Below are 8,136 nucleotides of genomic sequence, written 5' to 3' on the forward strand. Positions count from 1 at the left end.
CACTCACTATTCTGCTGGTACAGTCACTGTGTACTTACATTACATTACTTATCCTGTACTGATCCTGAGTTACATCCTGTATTATACCCCAGAGCTGCGCTCACTATTCTGCTGGTGCAGTCACTGTGCACATACATTACATTACTTATCCTGTACTCATCCTGAGTTACATCCTGTATTATACCCCAGAGCTGCGCTCACTATTCTGCTGGTACAGTCACTGTGTACTTACATTACATTACTTATCCTGTACTGATCCTGAGTTACATCCTGTATTATACTCCAGAGCTGCGCTCACTATTCTGCTGGTACAGTCACTGTGTACTTACATTACATTACTTATCCTGTACTGATCCTGAGTTACATCCTGTATTATACTCCAGAGCTGCACTCACTATTCTGCTGGTACAGTCACTGTGTACATACATTACATTACTTATCCTGTACTGATCCTGAGTTACATCCTGTATTATACTCCAGAGCTGCACTCACTATTCTGCTGGTACAGTCACTGGGCACATACATTACATTACTTATCCTGTACTGATCCTGAGTTACATCCTGCATTATACTCCAGAGCTGCACTCACTATTCTGCTGGTACAGTCACTGTGTACATACATTACATTACTTATCCTGTACTGATCCTGAGTTACATCCTGTATTATACTCCAGAACTGTGCTCACTATTCTGCTGGTGCAGTCACTGTGTACATACATTACATTACTTATCCTGTACTGATCCTGAGTTACATCCTGTATTATACTCCAGAGCTGCGCTCACTATTCTGCTGGTGCAGTCACTGTGTACATACATTACATTACTTATCCTGTATTATACTCCAGAGCTGCACTCACTATTCTGCTGATGCAGTCACTGTGTACATACATTACATTACTTATCCTGTACTGATCCTGAGTTACATCCTGTATTATACTCTAGAGCTGCACTCACTATTCTGCTGGTGTAGTCACTGTATACATACATTACATTACTTATCCTGTACTGATCCTGAGTTATATCCTGTATTATACTCCAGAGCTGCGCTCACTATTCTGCTGGTGCAGTCACTGTGTACATACATTACATTACTTATCCTGTACTGATCCTGAGTTACATCCTGTATTATACTCTAGAGCTGCACTCACTATTCTGCTGGTGCAGTCGCTGTGTACATACATTACATTACTTATCCTGTACTGATCCTGAGTTATATCCTGTATTATACTCCAGAGCTGCACTCACTATTCTGCTGGTGCAGTCACTGTGTACATACATTACATTACTTATCCTGTACTGATCCTGAGTTACATCCTGTATTATACTCTAGAGCTGCACTCACTATTCTGCTGGTGCAGTCACTGTGTACATACATTACATTACTTATCCTGTACTGATCCTGAGTTACATCCTGTATTATACTCTAGAGCTGCACTCACTATTCTGCTGGTGCAGTCACATACATTACATTACTTAGAACATGTCAGTAATTGTCGATGTCTGACAACTCCCTTTAGGCTCTAGATAAATCAGTGATCTAGAACACAATACAATCCATATATTCCTGTTAATCACATTTCGGTTGTTGTCCCTGTGCTGCCATATTTTCCTCGCTCACCCCACATGACCCGCCATTACCCTCACTGATGTATTATTCCCTATGGAGTCCGGGATTATCTTGTACAGATACAATTTCAGGCCTAGAAGAAGTTGCTGTGATTGTAGAGTCCTTGTCCTGCGGCGAGAGGGATGATGAATCAGCAGTAGGGACAATCCAATAACCTCCTGTGTAGAAGAGGAGATCTCCCACTACTTCTAGGAATCTGACTCACTACTGCCATCCTCTGCAGACTGCAAGGACTGCCACATGGTGCAATATGTTATTATCTTACTGCAAAAAATCAAAGATCGTAGAAGTGATAGGTCAAAATGGGAACTACACACTGTTATGGAGATGATAAACTTTTATGCGAGTTTTGTAGAGGACACTGTTATGGGGGATCTTTATGTAATTCACTGTTATAGGGATCTGCAGATGACACTGCTATGGGGGACCTTTGGATAAAACTATTATGAGAGATCTGCAGATGAAAATTTTATGGGGGATCTGTAGCTGATACACTGATATAGGGGATCTGTAGATGACACTGTTATGGGGGATCTGTAGATGACACTGTTATGGGGGATCTGCAGATGACACTGTTATGGGGATCTGTAGATGACACTGTTATGGGGATCTGCAGATGACACTGTTATGGGGGATCTGTAGATGACACTGTTATGGGGATCTGTAGAGGACACTGTTATGGGGATCTGTAGAGGACACTGTTATGGGGATCTGTAGAGGACACTGTTATGGGGGATCTGTATATGACACTGTTATGGGGGATCTGTAGATGACACTGTTATGGGGATCTGTAGAGGACACTGTTATGGGGATCTGTAGAGGACACTGTTATGGGGATCTGTAGAGGACACTGTTATGGGGGATCTGTATATGACACTGTTATGGGGGATCTGTAGATGACACTGTTATGGGGATCTATAGATGACACTGATATGGGGGATCTGTAGAGGACACTGTTATGGGGATCTATAGATGACACTGATATGGGGGATCTGTAGAGGACACTGTTATGGGGGATCTGTAGATGACACTGTTATGGGGGATCTATAGATGACACTGTTATGGATGATCTGTAGAGGACACTGTTATGGGAGGATCTGTAGAGGACACTGTTATGGGGGATCTGTAAAGGACACTATTATGGGGATCTGTAAAGGACACTGTTATGGGGGGATCTGTAGATGACACCGTAATATGGGGATCTGTAGATGACACTTTTATGGGGGATCTATAGATGACTCTGTTATGGGGGATCTGTAGAGGACACTGTTATGGGGGATCTGTAAAGGACACTATTATGGGGATCTGTAAAGGACACTGTTATGGGGGGATCTGTAGATGACACTGTTATGGGGGATCTGTAGAGGACACGGTTATGGGGGATCTGTAGAGGACACTGTTATGGGGGATCTGTAGAGGACACTGTTATGGGGGATCTATAGATGACACTGTTATGGGGGATCTGTAGAGGACACTGTTATGGGGGATCTGTAGAGGACACTGATATAGGGGATCTGTAGATGACACGGTTATGGGGGATCTGTAGATGACACTGTTATGGGGGATCTGTAGATGACACTGTTATGGGGATCTGTAGATGACACTGTTATGGGGGATCTGTAGGTGACACTGTTATAGGGGATCTGTAGATGACTCTGTTATGAGGAATCTGTGGATGACACTATTATGGGGGATTTGTAGATGACACTTATGGTGGATCTGTAGATGACACTGTTATGGGGGATCCGTAGATGACACTGTTATGGGGGATCTGTAGATGACACTGTTATGGGGGATCTGTAGATGACACTGTTATGGGGGATTTGTAGATGACACTGTTATGGGGGATCTGTAGATGACACTGTTATGGGGGATCTGTAGGGGACACGGTTATGGGGGATCTGTAGATGACACTGTTATGGGGGATCTGTAGATGACACTGTTATGGGGGATTTGTAGATGACACTTATGGTGGATCTGTAGATGACACTGTTATGGGGGATCTGTAGAGGACACTGTTATGGGGGATTTGTAGATGATACTGTTATGGGGGATCTGTAGAGGACACTGTTATGGGGGATCTGTAGATGACACTGTTATGGGGATTTGTAGATGACACTGTTATGGGGGATCTGTAGATGACACTGTTATGGGGGATCTGTAGAGGACACTGTTATGGGGGATCTGTAGAGGACACTGATATAGGGGATCTGTAAATGACACGGTTATGGGGGATCTGTAGATGACACTGTTATGGGGGATCTGTAGATGACACTGTTATGGGGGATCTGTAGGTGACACTGTTATAGGGGATCTGTAGATGACTCTGTTATGAGGAATCTGTGGATGACACTATTATGGGGGATTTGTAGATGACACTTATGGTGGATCTGTAGATGACACTGTTATGGGGGATCCGTAGATGACACTGTTATGGGGGATCTGTAGATGACACTGTTATGGGGGATCTGTAGATGACACTGTTATGGGGGATTTGTAGATGACACTGTTATGGGGGATCTGTAGATGACACTGTTATGGGGGATCTGTAGGGGACACGGTTATGGGGGATCTGTAGATGACACTGTTATGGGGGATCTGTAGATGACACTGTTATGGGGGATTTGTAGATGACACTTATGGTGGATCTGTAGATGACACTGTTATGGGGGATCTGTAGAGGACACTGTTATGGGGGATTTGTAGATGATACTGTTATGGGGGATCTGTAGAGGACACTGTTATGGGGGATCTGTAGATGACACTGTTATGGGGATTTGTAGATGACACTGTTATGGGGGATCTGTAGATGACACTGTTATGGGGATCTGTAGAGGACACTTATGGGGGATCTGTAGATGACACTGTTATGGGGATCTGTGGATGACACTGTTATGGGGATCTGTAGATGACACTGTTATGGGGGATCTGTAGAGGACTCTGTTATGGGGGATCTATAGATGACACTGTTATGGGGATCTGTGGATGACACTGTTATGGGGGATCTGTAGATGACACTGTTATGGGGATCTGTAGAGGACACTTATGGGGGATCTGTAGATGACACTGTTATGGGGGATCTGTATATGACACTGTTATGGGGGATCTGTAGATGACACTGTTATGGGGATCTGTGGATGACACTGTTATGGGGATCTGTAGATGACACTGTTATGGGGGATCTGTAGATGACACTGTTATGGGGATCTGTGGATGACACTGTTATGGGGGATCTGTAGATGACACTGTTATGGGGGATCTGTAGAGGACTCTGTTATGGGGATCTGTAGATGACATTGTTATGGGGGATCTGTAGATGACACTGTTATGGGGGATCTGTAGAGGACTCTGTTATAGGGATCTGTAGATGACATTGTTATGGGGGATCTGTAGAGGACTCTGTTATGGGGATCTGTAGATGACATTGTTATGGGGGATCTGTAGAGGACTCTGTTATGGGGGATCTGTAGATGACACTGTTATGGGGGATCTGTGGATGACACTGTTATGGGGGATCTTTAGGTGACACTGTTATAGGGGATCTTTAGGTGACACTGTTATGGGGGATCTGTAGATGACACTGTTATGGGGGAGTCTGTAGATGACACTGTTATGGGGGATCTGTAGATGACACTCTTATGGGGGATCTGTAGGTGACACTGTTATGGGGATCTGTAGATGACACTGTTATGGAGGATCTATAGATGACACTGTTATGGGGATTTGTAGATGACACTGTTATGGGGGATCTGTAGATAACACACCATTATTACTGTATATTTGCTACTTACATTCATTTTTAGTGGAATGCCAATGGATTCCATCAGGGGTGACTAAATCAATCTTCACCTGAATCCTGACAGAATCCTGCTTGTGTGAACACGTCTCTATGTGGGACCTCACAATACTGTCTCAGATTAATAATTATTCTTTATGACATTTCAGATAGAACTTTGTGTCTATTTGTCTCCCAGCTTGTGAACGTTTCTTTCTTGTAATTTTGTCACAATGGTTCTTTTGTTTCCATTGTGTCACCGATTGTCACCCTGTAAGTGCAGGCACAAATTCCAACAATAGCTCTGCAGACTGTCTCGGTCTCTCTGGTGAAACACTCTGCAGATTGCACATTCAGGACAGTAACGCTATAGACATGGGTAGGTGATGACACAGAGTAGCGGATAACCTGCTGCTACATGTCAGGCTCCATTACTGTATAAGGCAATGTGTCCCAGTGACCTACATGCCGCAGCTGGTGCAGTGTGTACAGCGCCCTGGGAGTTGACTTCAGCCTCCTTATCTCACTTCTCTGATTATCTTAATGAGATGATTTACTTAGACTTACACAGATGGGGGAGGGGGGACCTGACACAAGACACGGTATGGAGACCCTATACAGCGTTCATCATTGAGATATACATTTTAGAGACAAAATCCAGATTTTAATGCTATTCGTATTCAAACTGAATTTGGTACAAATTTTCTCAAAAATTTGGATGAATGATCTCAAGATGTTTTACTGTCAGGACTAGAGATTAGCAAACTATTTATGATTGACCTGAATTTTGCAAAAATTGTGGGTTCCCTGAATCTTCTGAGGCTCATTATGATCCTCTGGCGTCAGATACTCCCTCAGGGTCCCCTTTGCCGTTTTCTGGCCTCTTCCGGCCTCCTGTGTGACATCACAGGCCTTGGGAGACCTCTGAAGGATGTGATTGGGCCTCCGTGGTCACATGATGATGTCACGGGTCCCACAGGACCTCTGAGGTTTATGATTAGGATTAAGTGATCACATGGGAGACAGTATGGACCTACATGGGGCCCAATCTCAGATGTTTCTGGGCCTCCCCTTATTAAAATCAGGGGTCTGAAGAACCAATTTTTATCCGAAATGAGCAAACAGGACTTGAAAATATTCCCAAATCGAATCTCGCGAGGTTCACCCCTCTCAATTCCAAGAGAAGGCAAATGCAATGTTCATCCAAAGTTCCTAGTTCTTGAATAGAATGCAAGAATTGCAGTTAACACTGACACCTAATGATATAGGAAAAATAGGAGTCCCTCAGGATCGTAACCCAATCAGGTGTGGAGGTACAGGGAAACGTGCGCACAAGACCAATGATCAGCTCCCAATAAATTTTATTCTTTAAAATATAGGCACAACGCGTTTCGGGCTATCCGCCCTTCTTCAGGTGCAATTAAAACTTCAATGATTGGGTTTGAATCCAGCCAAGGAGAACATCTGCAAGGAGTTTGTATATTCTTCCGGTGTTTGTGTGGGCTTACAGCTCCTGGCATGTAAACATTTTCTGTAGTTGCCCTATCCCAGAACAGATGATATGCAGGGAGTGTTTTTCTGTAGAGTTTTTCTGGTTTTACCTAATGATATAGTAAAGATTCCATCTTCAGTGTCTGCAGGAATGAAATATTTCTCCCCGGTCCTGTATACATATTATTGTATACAGGTTTAGGGAATTTCTTGAATAATCCAATAATCCCTTTAAAGGGGAGGGGCTATAGTGTGAAGTACTAGCCGATTATGGTGGTACCGAGTAGTCGGATCCCATAGCGAGTGGCTCAGTGATAATATATAACCTGCACATTTCCACCTTGTCTTGCTTGTGTTGATACAAATTCCGCATGGCTTCGTCTGCTATGTTATGCCTACGCTGCTGGAATGGGGAGGGGATCTTCAAATAAATCTGTGTAGCATAGAGAGACAGTCTGTTGTGCAGCAGATGGGCTTCCTATGACCACTTCACTGCAGTTGCTAGTTAAACACTTTTGAAGTCGTCCTTGTATATTTTTTAATTTTTTTCCCCTGTTTTTGAAAAACTAGACAACTGCCTAAGGGCCTGGTTACACTCCAATATTCAATGCAGTTTTTAATGTAAAGCTAAAAATGAGAATTTCAAAAACTGCATGCGAATGGCAAGTGAGTAAAGTGAGTACCCTGAATAATACTGTCATACTCCAACATTTAACACCATTATACGGAGTCTGTACAATAGTCCTATGAATGTCTCAATATACTGCTATACAGTGCATACATAGTAGTACCACTCAGTGATGACATAGTAGTGCCCTTCAGTGTCTACATAGTTGTAGCATATGACGCTTGCATGATGGTACCATCATGTGCGGACTTAATATTTACATTTGTTGCATTTTGAAACAAAAAAATTCAACAAACATTACCCAGGAGAAGCTACAATAATAATGTACATCAGGCAAGAGTACAGTAACATGTCTCTCCCAAAACTCCAGCAATTGGCCTCTCCCAAATGTTTTTGAGATGTGTTGCTACCATCAACTTTTTTTCAAATGAAATGGAGAAAAGTCTAACTTTCACCTTTTGATGAGTGTTCTATGTTCTATTGTGTAACTTTCACCTTCTGATATGTGATCTATGTTCTGTTGTGTAACGTTCACCTTCTGATATGTGATCTATGTTCTGTTGTGTAACTTTCACCTTCTGATGTGTGTTCTATTTTGCAACTTCCACCCTCTGA

Source organism: Leptodactylus fuscus, chromosome 6 (genome assembly GCF_031893055.1).
Source record: "Leptodactylus fuscus isolate aLepFus1 chromosome 6, aLepFus1.hap2, whole genome shotgun sequence".
In the NCBI taxonomy this organism is placed as follows: Eukaryota; Metazoa; Chordata; class Amphibia; order Anura; family Leptodactylidae; genus Leptodactylus; species Leptodactylus fuscus.